General features: G+C 42.6%; 1 protein-coding gene across 6 annotated transcripts in view; it reads left to right on the plus strand.

Moving 5' to 3' along the window:
* Window positions 1-18,133, plus strand: part of LOC128604465 (receptor-type tyrosine-protein phosphatase delta) — a 424,718-nt gene that overhangs the window by 134,018 nt on the left and 272,567 nt on the right. For all 6 annotated transcript variants that reach the window (XM_053619599.1, XM_053619606.1, XM_053619605.1 and 3 more), the window contains one exon: window positions 15,419-15,491. The gene's annotated coding sequence lies outside the window, so the exon portion shown is untranslated. The remainder of the gene's footprint in view (window positions 1-15,418; window positions 15,492-18,133) is intronic.

The raw sequence follows: 18,133 nt of genomic DNA on the forward strand, positions 1-18,133 counted from the left end.
GTGTAAATAATCTGAGAGGGAGAGAGAGAGAGTGTGTGTGTTGGTGTCTGCTGACTCTGTGTGTGTGTGTGTGTGTGTGTGTGTGTATCCCATCTCTTTCACACCAGAAACCTGCTCTGAGAGATATAGCCGAGAGGCTGCTATAACTGTGAAATGAAATCTTTTGGGTTTTTTAAAAAAAAAAAAAAGTAGAATTTTGTTATAGGAGCAAAAAACAAAAGGTTGGTTACTGGAGCATCTCGAGTCTCATCTGTGGCCAGACCACAATCGGGTTTTACAGGCCCTCAAACACACTTCACAAAAGCGCAGACACGGAGCTAAACTACACCAGCCATGATATGATCTTCACCTCTTTATTTATTTATTCATTTTATTTTTTAATTTCATTTTGCTTTGCCTCATGAGGACCGGCTAAACGTCCTCACAGTCTAAATGTATTCCATGTGATACACACACACACACACGCGTGCGCGCGCACACGCAAAGTCCTTGCGAAATGACAGAACCGTCAGCCCTCCAGCTATCTTTAAAGAGCACTTCATTTCAATGCATCTCATTTGGTAAACAATAAATGTCAAAAGCAGATGATGGCACGTGTGTGTGGTGTGTGTGAGTGAAAGAGAGAGAGAGAGAGAGAGACTGTCATCTTTCAACTCTGCCATTCTCAACCTTCATTTTTCCCTGAAGGTCATTAAAAGTGTCCGGGAATATAGCATAGAACGGTGCTATACTACACTACGTACGGTACTGTTTATTATAGAGAACGTACTGGAGCAATTAAGCTTGAACTGACCAATCACAGGTCCAAGCGGTCATTATTCATAGCTGTAATTGTTTCTCAAGCCGTTCAATCCAAGTGACTCAACAGGCAAATAACTATCATAACTAAATACTAAATATAATAGCTTTGATAATGGTTGGGGGTAGGTGGCCATTTCTACCATTTTAATAACAAGAAAGAAAGACAAATAAATAAATAAATAAAAGCAGACCTTCTGCTTGATGCAAAGTGCCACCTGATGGCATACGCCATGTTCCGTTAGTCCAAACCGCATTTCAGATCTTTAGTCGGATTCAGTGGCGTTAAATAAATATGTGCCTTTGTTTTTATCTTGTCTTCTTCACATGCCACATTTCTGTGAAAGAAGTGACATGAACCCGGTCAGGCTCACTACTTAGTGTATTTATAGAGTAGACCGAGAAGAAGTAGATAAAGAAAGAGAGAGGGAGAAGGAAAGAAAGTCAGCTAGGAAGAGAACTGAACATTTGTAAAAGATACAGACATAGAGGTAGAGAGAGAGAGAGAGAGAGAGAGAGAGAGAGAGATGGGATGGGTTTGGAAAAGGAATAGAAAGAGAGAGGGAGAAGGAAAGAAAGTCAGCTAGAAAGAGAACTGAACATTTGTAAAAGATACAGACATAGAGGTAGAGAGAGAGAGAGAGAGAGAGAGAGAAGGGGTTTGGAAAAGGAATAGAAAGAGAGCGGGAGAAGGAAAGAAAGTCAGCTAGAAAGAGAACTGAACATATGGAAAAGATAGAGGTGGAGAGAGAGAGAGAGAGAGAGAGAGAGAGAGAAAATGAGTTTGGAAAAGGAATAGAAAGAGTGAGGGAGAAGGAAAGAAAGTCAGTTAGATAGAGAACTGAACATATGGACAAGATAGAGGTGGAGAGAGAGAAGGGGAGAGAGAGAATAGGGCTTTGGAAAAGGAATAGAAAGAGAGAGGGTGAAGGAAAGAAAGCCTGCTAGAAAGAGAACTGAACATATGAAGAAGATAGAGGTGTAGAGAGAGAGAGAGAGAGAGAGAGAGAGAGAGAAAATGAGTTTGGAAAAGGAATAGAAAGAGAGAGGGAGAAGGAAAGAAAGTCAGTTAGATAGAGAACTGAACATATGGACAAGATAGAAAGATTAAGAGAGAGAGAGAGAGAGAGAGGGAGAAGGAAAGAAAGTCCGCTAGAAAGAGAACTGAACATTTGGAGAAGATAGAAGGATAGAGGTGGAGAAAGAGAGAGAGAGAGAGAGAGAGAGAGAGAAGGCGTTTGGAAAAGGAATAGAAGAATAGAAAGAGAGCAGGAGAAGGAAAGAAAGTCAGCTAGAAAGAGAACTGAACATATGGAAAAGATAGAGGTGGAGAGAGAGAGAAGGGGAGAGAGAGAATAGGGGTTTGGAAAAGGAATAGAAAGAGAGCAGGAGAAGGAAAGAACGTCAGTTAGATAGAGAACTGAACATATGGACAAGATAGAAAGATTAAGAGAGAGAGAGAGAGAGAGAGAGGGAGAAGGAAAGAAAGTCCGCTAGAAAGAGAACTGAACATTTGGAGAAGATAGAAGGATAGAGGTGGAGAAAGAGAGAGAGAGAGAGAGAGAGAGAGAAGGCGTTTGGAAAAGGGATAGAAAGAGAGAGGGAGAACGATACAGGGAATGCAGGAAAAGAGCATTAAGTAATGAACCTGTCGATGATCAAATCTAACTGACTAGACTGTAGTGGAATAAAAGTGCAGAATAATTAGGTTTCTCTTTCTTCCTGTGTGTATGAAAAAAGAAAGTTGTCGTCATTGTGCTTCAGCGTTTGTAGCAGGATGTGTTTACATTCCCTAGTAAAAACAGGGAAAAATGTGAATTTTTGCGAACGGGATGATGACGTGTGCAGTGGCCTGTTACTTCACTGCGAGATCACATTCTCAGCATCTCAGCATGGGCTCATATTTTGGAAGCTGACCTGCATTAGTGGGTGTGTGTTAGTTCATCAATATAAAGAGTCGCACTTAAAGGATTGAACGAGTCAGCGATTCAGTGTGTGTGGGTGGGTGGGTGGGTGGGTGGGTGTGGTTCGAATGCAGCCGGAGTGTAAATTGTCATATTTATTGTTAATAGAGGGAGTAATTACGTGAATGGCAACGAGCAGCCATGCCGTGAAGAGCGTCGGTGATAGCGTGGGCGGGTCTGAGTCCATAGATGGACGTATTTTCCAGAAAGCAAAGCTGAAAGGGTTTCCGAAAGTCACGTTAAACAGAATTCCGTATTGGGTTACTACGTTTTCATGGGTAGCATCTGAGATATAGAGCGTTTTACGACCGTGAAGTTATAAAAAAAAATAAATAAAAAAAAATGGCTTTTGGAGAAACATTCAAAGAGGCATTTCGGGTCATGTACGGGTGAAAGAGTTATTGTGTCACTGGTCTGAGAAACAAGGCCTCGTCATTGTGTTCAGTTCACACTCTGGTGGCATTCGCTAACATTCCCTGGGGAATGACCATTCATTGTGTGTGACTCTCTATGTACTTTTGAGTATTTGTGTTAGTGAATGCATGTATGGGTATGTGTGAGGGGAGAGAGAGAGAGCGAGAGAGAGAGAGAGAGAGAGAGAAGAATGTCTTGAGTTGATCCTTGGTGTTTTTTTTTTTTGGTAATTATTTATTATTTGAGCATGCAAAACCCTGATTTGAATAACACTGCAATTATCTATATACACAGACACACACACACACACACACACACACACACACTACTGTAACATTCTGTAAAGGTCAGTTTATCTTGACACATGACTTTATGTTCATGTATGCAAGCAGCATTGTTCACACTCACCTGAGTATCTAATGTACATCTGTTGGATTAAAAGCGGCAGCCACTAGATGGCGCATCAGAGCCGAATCATCCCTTTCCACCTGGATTCGAAGTCGCGCTGTAAAATGTTCAGCGATTTCATGCACAGCGACGTTAAACATTCTAACGAGCCGTTTTTCTCGAAACCTTTCAGCCTTCGTTGTGATTGCCGTTATGAGCCACGTCTCAAATCGAAACTCTGACCTTACTTTTAAAAGTATTTACTAATTCAGAAGACCAGTACGCAAAACAGAGCTTCTGTGAAACACTCCGACGAGCTCCGTTACTCTGTAAAGCGTTCAACCGTCGTCTTGATTGTTGTCATGAGCCATGTCTCAAATCAGAACTATGACCTTACAGTGGTGCTTTATCTCAGGGGAAAATGTTGACGAATTTTCTAGATTTCTGCGTAAATATGACCAAAACATCATCAGATTTTCACACACGTCCTAAACGTAGATAAAGAGAACCCAATTAAACAAATGAGATAAAAAATATTACACTTGGTCATTTATTTATTGAGGGGAAATGATCCAATATTACAGATCTGTGAGTGATAAAAGTATGTGAACCTTTGCTTTCAGTATCTGGTGTGACCCCCTTGTGCAGCAATAACTATAACTAAACGTTTGCGGTAACTGTTGATCAGTCCTGCACATCGGCTTGGAGGAATTTTATCCCGTTCCTCAGTACAGAACAGCTTCAAGTCTGGGATGTTGGTGGGTTTCCTCACATGAACTGCTTACTTCAGGTCCTTCCACAACATGTCTAATGGATTAAGGTCAGGACTTTGACTTGACCATTCCAAAGCATTAACTTTATTCTTCTTTAACCGTTCTTTAGTAGCACGACTTGTGTGCTTGGGGTCATTGTCTTGCTGCATGACCCACTTTCTCTTGAGATTCAGTTCATGAACAGATGTCCTGATATTTTCCTTTAGACTTCACTGATAATTCAGAATTCATTGTTCAATCAATGGTGGCAAGTCGTCCTGGACCAGATGCAGTTAAACAGTCCCAAACCATGACACTACCACCACCATGTTTCACAGATGAGGTAAGGTTCTTATGCTGGAATGCAGTGTTTTCTTTTCTCCAGACATAACACTTCTCATTTAAACCAAAACATTATATTTTGGTCTCATTCATCCACATAACATTTTCCAATAGCCTTCTGATGTGTCCACGTGATCTTTAGCAAACTGCAGACGGGCAGCAAAGTTCTTTTTGGAGAGCAGTGACTTTCTCCTTGCAACCCTGCCATGCACACCATTGTTGTTCAGTGTTCTCCTGATGGTGGACTCATGAACATTAACATTAGCCAACGTAAGAGAGGCCTTTAGTTGCTTAGAAGTTACCCCGGGTTCCTTTGTGACCTCGTGGACTATTACACATCTCGCTCTTGGAGTGATCTTTGTTGGTCTCCACTCCTGAAGAGGAGTTTCCTCCATTTGTACACAATCTGTCTGACTCTGGATTGGTGGAGTCCAAACTCTGTAGAGATGATCTTGTAATCTTTTCCAGTCTGATGAGCATCAACAACTCTTCCTAAGGTCCTCAGAAATCTCCTTCGTTTGTCCCATGATACACTCCCACAAACATGTGTTGTGAAGATCAGACTCTGATAGATCCCTGTTCTTTAAATAAACCAGGACGCTCAATCACACCTGATTATCGTCCCATCGGGGGGGGAAAAAAAAAAAAAACCTGATTCTAATTTCACCTTCAAATTAAGTGCTAATCCTAGAGGTTCACATACTTTCAGCACTCACAGACATGTAATATTGGATCATTTTCCTCATGTATGTATGTATGTAGACTCATAGATACAGCAAATGTGCGATTTGAGACACAACTTAAAAAGAACAAGAGTTGGAGTGCGTGCTTTATAACTAATTAAGGAGGTTAGTTGTCCTGGTGTCTGTTCTTTCTACAATAAGCTCTCGTGTGTGTGTGTGTGCACGTGCTCTCACCTCAGTGATTGCTCCATCATTAGGGCGTTTATCCTTCATACTGTCACCCTCTTCTTCCTCATTAGTGGCATCGAGCTGAATTTCTGCGACGTCTATTGGAAAAAAAAAAAAAGTGCTCTACTAGGAAAAACTTGACTTACACACACACACACACAAACGCACACACACTTTCAGACAGAGTGACTGAGCAAGTGAGCATTTAAATTGTGTCCTACTTCTGAATGTGGCAATAAAGCCATGCATTCGGGGACTAATACAGAGCGAGCCGAAGAAAGCACCGCAGAGCCAATAGCGGAATACATTAGTCTGTCAAAATGGAATATTTAATAAGAACATAAACACTTCTCACACAAAGAAGAACATTTCCCACTCTCCCAGTTATACACACACACACATACGTGCACTAGACGGCTGCCAGTTTCTCTATTGACTCCTCTAGGACAAGTGTGTGTATGTATTTGCGCTCCAGTTTTTAAATAAATTTTTAGACCTGTTAATTAATAGCACTGTCTGGGTCTATACACAAGTATGCTTCATGAGGACAGCGCTTGGTGATAAACTGTTGGCCTGTGTCTAAAACGACACGATTCTAGTACTTAAAGTACATTTGCCCAAAAGGTTGTCGAGTACTTTATCCCCCCCGCAAAAAAAAAAAAAGTTTTCAGTCACTCAACTTCCTTTCACTTCCAATGAGATCGCAGATTATCCGACATAACGTCCTGACGTCGTCATGAGAACCGAGCCGAAACGTTACAGTTTTGTGATTAACTTTCCAAATGCGGTAAAAAAGCGTCTCCCTAAACAGTTTTCGAACGAGGAAGATTCATTTCCCAACAGTCGAAAAAATACTTTAACTGGAACACTTCTGTGTAAATGAACAATTTATCCACAACAGTTTATAGAAAGCATGAGAAGTTTAGATCGCATTACCATAAGCTCTCGAAGCTCTAGTGCACTTGGGTTTTTTTTAATGCTGTGATCTGCAAGTTTTATGACACTTTAGGCTAGAATACACTGCTCCAGATGTCCTGGAACAAATCAGTGTGACGGTTTGGAAATCAATCTGGCCTAGTAGATCTAGTAAGTGTAGATCCTACGCGTTCTATAGACTCATTTTAAGCCGAATAGTTCGAGGACGCCTTGAGGATGTGTATAGACAATGGCACCTGGTAAGCGGTGGGATATATTTATTAGGCAGCAAGTGAACGGTCTGTTCTCGAAGTTGATGTGATGGAAGAAGGAAAAATGGGCAAGCGTAAGGATCTGAGAGACTTTGACATGGGTCAAATTGTGATGGCTAGACGACCGTGTCAGAGCATTTACAAAACAACAGGTTTTGGGGGTGTTCCTGGTATGCAGTGGTTAATACCTACCAAAAGTGGTCCAAGGAAGGACAACCGGTGAACCGGGGACAGGGTCATTGGTGCCCGAGCCTCACTGATAAACGTTGGGAGCGAAGGCTAGCCCATCTGGTCCGATCCCACAGAAAGGCTACTGTGGCACAAATTGCTGAAGATTTCATGTTGACAAAGATAGAAAGGTGTCGGAACACACAGCTTGGTGCGTATGTGGATGTTTAGCCACAGACTGATCAGAGTACCCACGCTGACCAACGTCCACCACCGAACACACTCACAATGGGCACGTGAGCATCAGAACCAGACCATGGAGCAATGAAAAAAGGTTGCCTGGTTTGATGGATCATGTTTTCTTGGGAAACCTTGGGTCCTGGCTGCAGACCAAGTACACCCCTTCATGGCAACCGTATTCCATAACTGCAGTAGCCTGATTCAGCAGGATAATGCTCCCTGCCACACTGCAAAAATGGTTCAGGAACGATTTAAAGAACATGACAAAGAGTTCAAGGTGTTGTCTCGGCCTCCAAATTCCCCAGATCTCAATCCAATCGACGTCTGTGGGATGTCCTGGACAAACAAGTCCGATCCACGGAGGCCCCACCTCGAACTTACAGGACTTAAAGGATCTGCTCCTAACGTCTTAGTGCCAGATTTCCACCTACAGAGGTCTTGTGGAGTCCATGCCTTGACGGGTCAGAGCTGTTTTGGTGACACAAGGCGGACCTACACAATATTAGGCAGGTGGTTTTAATGTTATGGCTGATCAGTGAATATACTTTATTCGTGGATATGGCGTGTTACTGGGAAATGACAAAGTGGTGGGGGAAATGGAGAAACGGAGATCCTTGTACCACCCGGAAGTTGAATTTATTTTTTTTTTTTCATATTCCGAAGTGTTTTATTTCATGTATACCACAGCAATTTCCCAACACGATACTTTTTATTGTATGACATTGTAGCAACTATAAACAGTCCTTCCCTTATCTGCCTCTCTTTTGTCTTTAAAAGAAAAGAAAAAAGCAGCTTGTCATGTTCCCATGAAACCGAAAATCCCTCTGTCCTGAAGACTTTCCCAAGTCTGAAAACAAAAAAAAAAAAACCCCTCTGACTTTCACTTTGAAAAATGCCATATAAACATCTCCAAAACATCCAAGTCCTTGTCAAAGCTGTTCCTACAGAACCGATGCTGTATTAAAACAAGCGCATTAATATAAACCTTGCTGTCAGAGCTATTGTCAGAGCTGCAGTTACAGACAATATAGACTTTCGACCAATCGGATGCGAGAAATCGGCAGTGATGTGGGATAACGTATATTAAACAACTGCGCCGTTATTTCTTGATTCTGATTGGTCAGAAGTTGTCGATTTCTATAACAGCAGCTCTGGCAATAGTGCCAACTTCAAAGCAAATCACAGGTTTATTATTATAAGGTCACTTTAATAGGAACACCTGTACACCTGCTCGTATATACGGTTACCCAATCAGCCAATCATGCGGCGGCAGCACCATGCGTACAATCATACAGATACAGCTTAGTCTGTAAATGTTCACATCAAACATCAGAAAGAGGGAAAAATGTGCTCTCTGTGACTTCATGAGTAACTGAGGCATGCATGGTTGTCGGTACCAGACTGCTGTGTGTGGAAAATCCCAGGAGATCAGGAGTTTATGAATTACTTAAACCAGCCCTTCTGGTACCAACATCCAAGCCACAGTGAAAGTCACAGAGATCACATATTTTCTTCATTCTGTTTGATGTGAACATTAACCCGAAGCTCTCGGCCTGTATCTGCACGATTTTATTTTATTTTTTCTGCTGCCACACGATCGGTTGATTTTAGATAACTGCATGAATGTGTACAGGTGTTCCTAGTAAAGTAGACGGTGGACCACCACATCTGGGCTGCATCACATGACTATCTTCCCGTAACTGCACGTTCCCATTGTTTGTTTATTCGTTATTCATTTATTCATCTCCTCTTCATTAACCCACTGATGCAATCTGGAAGCCCTAGCCTGTAACCACTTAACCCGAGGAACAGGAACCGAGTTTAATTTACAGACTACAAATCCTTTAGCTTTAGCTAAGCGGGCATGAGTGATCTCTCCTCCTTTTAATTAATTCCTACAGCACATATATTGACTTCACATGTTCCCGGGTCAATACGGTGTTTCTGTGTTTATTTAAAAGCAAAAAAAAAAGGGGGGTGGGATTTGGGGTTTTCTGTCTGTGCCCATGTGTGCGTCTAGATCCCCCGTTGGCACAGTATTGCGCGTGCAGGTATGCCACATCGCTCCATATCTAGGTCAATAATGGAGTTTCACATTACTGGGTCAATAGCACAGACTAGTGGTTCATTTAGGAACTGCCACAAACAAACCGTGGCAATATCTGTGAGACTTATGTCAAATCCCATTCTAGATTTATCTTCTCTTTCAGTCATTCACTCAGCCCTCCACATTTCTTGTACAACTTTCTGTTTTCTCTTTCCATCCCATTGTCCTCCTATTTTCTCTCTCTCTCTCTCTCTTTCTCTCATTTTGGATTCGCTCTGTGTGCTTTAGATTTATGACTATTGCTTTATTTTCCGCCCCCTGCCGTCTAGCCCACTTAAGAGCAGCAAGGAGATTCTCTCCCAGAACTCCAAAATTAATGTGTGTGTGTGAGAGACGGAGAGAGAGAGAGAGAGAGAGAGAGAGAGAGAGAGTGCAGCATTTACATGACCTAAAAAAGCTCTTCTGCGTTCCTCTGCTCATAAATCATACACCCCCACACACACAAATAAGATTTATATCATGACAAAAAGGTTTATGTAATAAATCTCAAATACACTCTGCATTATTTTACTCAGCCAGGTTGCTCCCCCCCCCCCCCCCCCCCCCCCCCCCCTTTCTGAGAAGCCTGCAGGGTTTTTTTTGGAGAATCTGAAAATAGAGTGTAGCTCCTCACATTAAAAATAAAGAAACAAATAAATAAATAAAAGGAAGGGCATTCGAGGTACAGATGGTTTGCCAAAACATCGATGTAGTTCCAGCCAGCGTACTCCGGGTTATCTCCAGAAACCAGCGTTCTCAGAAGGCATGTGTTAGAACATGTATGTGGAAGTCTCGAAGGTGGAGCTAACTTGACCAGATGTATACGAGGAAAACGTTATCCGTGACGCGCGAAGGAGAGAAGGAATAATACCGTAACTCGTACGCGGTTCTTAAGGGTTCTTCGGTAAGGATGATGTCAGGGTTAATCAGTTCCGTCTCCACACAAGCTAAGCTGAAGCCGGTAAGACTTTTAATTCCCACATGCTCCGGGATTTTAGCATCCCCCCCCCCACCCCCTTCCGTATCGAAGAACTGAAATGAGATGAGGACTAATAAAAAGCGGCAACATGCAGTGCCTCCTACTGTGACCTAACAGGAATCATGGTCTAATTGGAACACTAGATGGATGAATGGCTGGATGGAAGGATGAAGGAATGGATAAAAGGATGCTCCTGTGGGATTGTAAGACGGAAGGTGATACTCTCTGCTAGCCCTTTATAGACCTGAAGGCCACGTATGCTGAGGCAGGAAATAGTCTTATAATATATGATCAATGCTATCGTTTTCAGCTGCGAGAGTGCAGGAACGCAGCAACGCAAGGCTCGGGTTTCTTAAAAAGGCCTTTAGGCAGACACCTCGTCTTCCTTTATTTCCTTTATTCAATTTCGCCTCCTTTACCTAATGCGTTTTCCTCCTTTTCTCTCTCTCTCGCGCTACGTTTCACTCGAGCTGTTTGTCTTCTTTAGGTTTAACTCACACTCACTTTTTACATACCTTTTCTTCACATTTTTTCTTCCATCTGTTTTTTCAGTCTCTCTCTCTCTCTCTCTCTCTCTCCCATCACACACCTCATAACACTCCTCGTAATATCACACTCCTCATGTCTCATACACACTCCTCATGTCTCATACACACTCCTCATATCGCATACACACTCCTCATGTCTCATACATACTCCTCATATCTCATACATACTCCTCATGTCTCATACACACTCCTCATGTCTCATACACACTCCACATATCTCAGTCACACTCCTCATGACTCATACACACTCCTCATGTCTCATACACACTCCTCATGTCTCATACACACTCCTCATATCGCATACACACTCCTCATGTCTCATACATACTCCTCATGTCTCATACATACTCCTCATGTCTCATACACACTCCTCATGTCTCATACACACTCCACATATCTCAGTCACACTCCTCACGACTCATACACACTCCTCATGTCTCATACACACTCCTCATATCGCATACACACTCCTCATGTCTCATACACACTCCTCATGTCTCATACACACTCCTCATGTCTCATACACACTCCACATGTCTCATACACACTCCTCATGTCTCATACACACTCCTCATATCGCATACACACTCCTCATGTCTCATACATACTCCTCATGACTCATACACACGCCTCATGTCTCATACACACTCCTCATGTCTCATACACACTCCTCATATCGCATACACACTCCTCATGTCTCATACATACTCCTCATGTCTCATACATACTCCTCATGTCTCATACACACTCCACATGTCTCATACACACTCCTCATGTATCATACACACTCCTCATGTCTCATTCACACTCCACATATCTCAGTCACACTCCTCATGACTCATACATACTCCTCATGTCTCATACATACTCCTCATGTCTCATACACACTCCTCATGTCTCATTCACACTCCACATATCTCAGTCACACTCCTCATGACTCATACATACTCCTCATGTCTCATACATACTCCTCATGTCTCATACACACTCCTCATGTCTCATTCACACTCCACATATCTCAGTCACACTCCTCATGTCTCATAAATATTCCTCATGTCTCATACACACTCCTCATGTCTCATTCACACTCCACATATCTCAGTCACACTCCTCATGACTCATACACACTCCTCATGTCTCATACACACTCCTCATATTGCATACACACTCCTCATGTCTCATACATACTCCTCATGTCTCATACACACTCCTCATGTCTCATACACACTCCTCATGTCTCATACACACTCCTCATGTCTCATTCACACTCCTCATGTCTCATACACACTCCTCATGTCTCATACACACTCATGTCTCATTCACACTCCTCATGTCTCATACACACTCCTCATGTCTCATACACACTCCTCATGTCTCATACACACTCCTCAGGTCTCATACACACTCCTCAGGTCTCATACACACTCCTCATGTCTCATTCACACTCCTCATGTCTCATACACACTCCTGTCTCATACACACTCCTGTCTCATACACACTCCACATGTCTCATACATACTCCACATGTCTCATACATACTCCTCATGTCTCGTCACACTCCTCATAATATCCCGTCACGCTCCCCATGTCTTCTACACACTCCTCGTGTCTCGTTACACTCATAATGTTGAACATATGTTTATGAGATCACATGTGATGATTAAAATCCAGATTCTCTCATGCTAAGATTTTAATAGTAACCAGCCCTTTCAGCTCAGCTGGGTGCATCATTAAAAGTTTATTTTAATCGCAGACTATTTTAAATCCTTATGCTCTGTTTCAGCCAAAATGCACCATTTAAAGTTTGCAGTTGAACCCTAATCGCATATGTGTTGCTACAGTTTCTTAAATCGTTCTTTATATCGTTATTAAAAACTATCACCACAGAACTCTTATTTTATCGCCGTCATTCTTTCCTCCAGATTTTTTCAGTCTGCCTTCGTTTCATGTTATCTCTCCGTCCCGTTCGTCCCTCTCCATATCCCCCCACCTTTTCTCTGACCCTGTTTATCTCCACTTCTCTCCCAGGTTCTTTCTTCTCCTTTTCTATATCTCACCGTCTCTCCTACTGTGTCTCTAAATCAATTTGCTCCACCGCTCGGTTGCTTCTTCCCACCTTTGATTCTACTCTCCATGTGACTTTTTTTTTTTTCCTCCTCTCAGAATCTCTCTCTCTCTCGCTCTTCTTTTCCCCCCAATCTCTCTCACCGTTTATTTCCAGCTTTTTCTGTCTCTCCTTGTTTCAGTTTCCTCTCTCTCTCTCTCTCTCTCTCTCTCTCCCTGTCCCGCTGCCGTGTCCAGACTGGAACGGATCTCGCTAATTATCGGCGTGTTTTCAGCCGTGCATGTGACGCACAGCCAGCTGTTCTCAGCAAAAAACGCACAGCAGAAACTGAGCCGCCGTTTTCCTCTCACTCGTGCTGGGCGCGGCGAGCGCTTGTGTTGACAGTTTCTGACAGAATGGTGTCAGATTTGTGTGATGTGTGTGTGTGTGTGTGTGTGTGTGAGCGTTTGGAGCACTCGGCACCTGAGAAAGCTGGTAGCTATCCAGCACACACTCCTGCTGTGAAGAGTGGAGGCAGTGCGGTGTGAAACAGACTCTCCTCTCTCCAAACACAGCAGAAAGTTTTAATCACCAAGGGAAGCTTTAAATTTAGAACAGCACAGATCAAGTGCCATATGCTCTTAGAGAACCCGTTTAATTGTTGGACCGGATCTGGTCTTTCGGCTTCACTCTGCGTTGCGGTTCGCGCCGTTTACACCTACGTTTTCCCGAGAGCCGACGGACGTCACGGCGAGCTCGATCTCCTTGGCCGAACATCCAACGATCGCACAATTGCTGGTTTCCTGTTCAACGAAATCGCGTCACCTTCCCGTCTTAACGAACTTTCTATTTTTTATCTGCAGTCCCCACACAAACCACACGTGGGCGCCACTACAACACGAAATGAACAACCGCTGCAGAATTCAGAAGAATTCCGTAACAACGAGATGCCGATGAGGTTTTAAAATTTTTTTTTTTTTACTTCCGTGGTATAAACGCGCTTACGTGAACTATAGACGGAAAAAAAAGAAGTATAAGAAATTTTTCTCGCCCCGCAAATCATTAAGCTAATTACACGAGCTAATTAATTAGCATGCTAACTGGGCGGAGCACGAACACGGCGCTCTTTGTTGGCGTTCAGAATGAAAGCAGTCATTTTTAGATCAAACCGCAAGAAAGGATACGGAGCTTTTGATCTAGCGGGTAAACAGCCGTCCTTGCATAATTAGCTCGGGTGCGTATGAACACAAAACTCTCAGGGGTTTCAGTGAAGAAGCCACCGAGAGAGAGATAGAGAGAGAGAGAGATAGAGAGAGAGAGAGAGAGAGAGAGGAGAAAACTTTCTTTACCCCTGGTTTGTTTTTTTTGTTTTTTTCAGTTTTCATCCTTCCCTTTCTCTTGAAAAATGAAGGAAATGCTACGACTGTCTCATTAAGAACAGTGGGGAAAAAAGTGACAAATGTGCCTCATTAACTTTAGTCCTGCATTTTTCCTCAAAGCAAAAAATAAATAAATAAATAAATAATGTCAAAATAGTCAAGCGTGTATGTGAGTGTACAGTACAAGAGATAATAAGGAGGTAATGAGGCACTTGGAGGAAAATAAATTAATAAGATATAACGCTCAGTTCCTGATTTGTGTGTGTGTGTGTGGACTGCTTTGTTCTGATAGCATGTGGAAGCGTTATCTCCATATCTACTCCACCATTGATCACTCTGGGAGACTGGGCTGTGAGTGGCTTTAGCGTAAGCTTGTTCGGAACACTCTGCCATCGATTGTTTGGATCTGGACTTGTGTGGGGTCACTGCAGTTCTGTTCAGTCGATGAGCAAATCAATTCACTTCCCTGCAGACAACACGGTCAAGCGAGCACTTTTCAGCGTCCGAGTCGGAGCCGCTGCCGGCTTAACGATCGGTTCGCGGCGGCGAAGACGGTACGATAATCGAGCTTCCTCGTTAATCTGTTTCTGTAGGGGGGAAAAAAAGGCATTTTTAATAAACAGTGCACTATTTGATCAAATGTCTGCAATCATCCAACGATGTGACTGATATCCAACTTTCGCTTCTTTAGACTACTTTTGTACTAGTCTAATCCAGCTAGCGAGCAACGGAAGTCCGTCTTACCCAAAATCTTCCCAACGATAATAAAAAATACACGCGTAAATCTTCAGATAATCGCTTGTTTTCTACTCTCACGTTGAACGCCATACAGTTCCAGCTTACTCGAAATATATTTTACGTTATTAAACGGTAGCTTTTCTGATACAGTTCCACGTTTCAACTTTGTGAGGCGGGGCCTAAGGAGTCGTAACCAATCCCGAACAAATAAAACAAAAATGATTCCGATCGTCCAAGATGGCAGCCGTATGAAATTGACGTCTTGAGCGTGCGTGCATTGTGGAAAAGGCACACGAATTCCCATGTGACCTTTCTCATTCATGTATCTGATCTAGGACCAGGTTTGAAAGTCTGCTGAAGTCTTATTTGAAAAGATTTATTGATATTGACTGGATATGTGGTCTCAATCCTTTCTCTCCCCCCCCCCCCTTCTCTCTCTCTCTCTCTCTCTCTCTGTCTTTGTCTCTCTGTCATGTTTCAGGGAAATTCGGAGGAGTTTTATCTTTTCGTCCCTCTGGCCGGAGCAGCTCATCCGCGTCATCCTCCTTCAAGCGGTAAGATTGAACGCCACATGTTATCGAGGCAGTAAATGTCAGCAAAGCACAGTCTCTTAATCTAACTAAATTGTGCCCAAATGTCAAATGACAGAACTCGAACCACTTGCTCCAAATGTTATTTAATGTTGACCTTAAACCAAGAAGTGCCGGCCTGAACACACGGCTTCGTCAGATCAGCCCAGGCAGTCTGCTTGCATGTTTATATTAAAACAGCTTTATTCGTGCTTGAACTCGCGTTCGATTGATTAACTTCTCTACGAGCTAATGGGGTTTGTCCACGAGAGTCATGCGGCGCTCACGCAGCCTTGCATATAGACCCGTCCGTTTGGAATAACACGAGCTCGGAAAACATCAACGGAGAGTTTGTTTCTCGATCGAAGAACTCCAGGACCGAATACAAGTCAAATTTATGCAAATCATATTCTAATGTATTCGTGTGTTGTTATGAGGTGGCGAATGATTTCTTCTTCCTCTTTATAACCCACTCGATTTACATTGTGCTTTGAAGTTTCAGCTCAGCAGGAGCCCGAATCGTTTGTAATGCAGTTTTAGGTCTAACTACAGATTAGTGAGGGTTATGATCATGTCACGAATATTTTAAAACTGCAAGTGCCGTTGTAAAATATTCGTGACATCATATGGCGCCATATGGCACACTGATGCATCTTTATTCTAGCGGTGTTTATTATTTATGTATTGGATTGTTTTGGGGTTTTTTTTTTTTCTAAAATGGCCACAAAATTCATGTTGAACAGATGCCACACTTGGTACAGACAGACAGTCAGACAGTCAGACAGACAGACAGACAGACAGGCATAGTATTAGCCAGGAAAGCTATTCACACTGTTCAATAAGAAGCTTAGTATTTTGCTTGTTTTTGTTGGAGTGAATGATGTTTCAGTGCTCTATGCTATATGAATGATATCAGGATGTGTTTGGATACACTCACTGGCCACTTTATTAGGAATGCCTGCTCATTCATGCAGTTGTACAGTCAGTCAATTGTGCAGCAGCAGCACAACGCATAAACCCATGCAGATCCACGACAAAAGCTTCAGTTAACGTCATACAATGTTAACATCAAACATTAGAATGGGAAGGAAATGAAAACATCCAGTGAGCGGCAGATTCACCTTGAGGAGAACGAGCAGGTTCAAATAACTAGAGGTTGAAGTTATCGATAGCAATAACTAAGTCGGGCGGTACCTACCTGAGAACGTAACACTCAAAGTAAAATATCGCTGAACTTTATTGCAAAAATAAAACAGTACTGACTGCACCATGAAAATGTACTGCGGTCTTTTCAAAATGAAATAAATATGTAGACATGAACATATACTAAGTATTATTAAATATGAATGTAAATAAGATATGCATCCAAACCGAACCAAAAAGTAACACAAATAACGGATAAAAATAGAGACGTCCAAAATGAATCGAAAACACTTCAAATGACAACAGAATTTGTCCGTGATAGTATTTATTCGGCCTCTAGAGGCCGCTCTCGAGTACTGTGTAACGACAGCGGATCCTTCTCAGCTGCTCCCACGACGGACACGACTGGAAAAAAAAAAAACTCTCGGTGTAGATTAGTTATTATTAGATAACCAGTTCCAGGTTATTGGTGTTGATCAATCGGTCCACCTCTACAAATAACCACTCTGTACATCCGTACTGAGCAGAAAAGCATCTCCGAATGCACAAAACGGGCCGAAGACCAGATCGCGTTCTGCTCCCGTCAGCCAAGTGTAGAGTCGTCTGAGGCTACAGTAGAGTGGGCACAGACTTACAGACACCTCAGAGTCGACGATTGAATAAAAACCCGTTGATGTTTTTTTCCCCCACACCCCTTTTTCCCAATCATTAACTGTCCAGAAGCCATGCCCACTGTACGTTAATGATTTCACGCCTGGCGCTGCTTCTACATGCTTCTCAGGTGTTCCTAATAAAATGACCGTCCTGCGTCAACTTAGTAGCCGTTAATCTAAGAATCTCCTCGAGCCGTGGTCCAGCCTCAGCCTTTGATATTTAGTAAAAAGTTACAGCTGGCCACGACCCCTCTGTCAGAACAGTCGAGCGCGTCTGGCTGAAACACGCTCCGTGGGCAAGCACCTCTCACATTTGATGGATAAATTATATCATTTCCATAAAGAAAAAAATGCAATCAGAGAGCTTTTAAATGTAGACCCGAATGACCTGAATATAGGCGTTTGAAAGTGCTCAGAAACTTGACATTTATTCAGAACTGCTGTTATACTTTGTTTTATAACTTGGCTCTTAAATAACACCATCACCACAGTACCGACATTACGAAGTTTTAAATAGAGGATTAATCAGCTTTTATTGCATGAATGTCTTATTAGAACACTAGCATTGTTGTGTGTGTGTGTGTGTGTGTGTGTGTTTAGTTCGACTCGATTCAATTTCGTTTGTATGGTGGATTTAACAAAAGCAATTGCCATAAAGCAGCTTTACAGAAATTGGAATGCTTTTAGATGCCTAATAAATGGCGAGGATAAAACTCCCTGAGAGGACATGAGGAAGAAAGGAGACCGCAAAGGGGACCTCTCACTTAGAGCGTACATATTTACTAACGCTATGTGTTCTAGCTCAGAATATTGTGTTACATGTGTGCTAAC

Source organism: Ictalurus furcatus, chromosome 29 (assembly GCF_023375685.1).
Source record: "Ictalurus furcatus strain D&B chromosome 29, Billie_1.0, whole genome shotgun sequence".
NCBI classification, from domain to species: domain Eukaryota; kingdom Metazoa; phylum Chordata; class Actinopteri; order Siluriformes; family Ictaluridae; genus Ictalurus; species Ictalurus furcatus.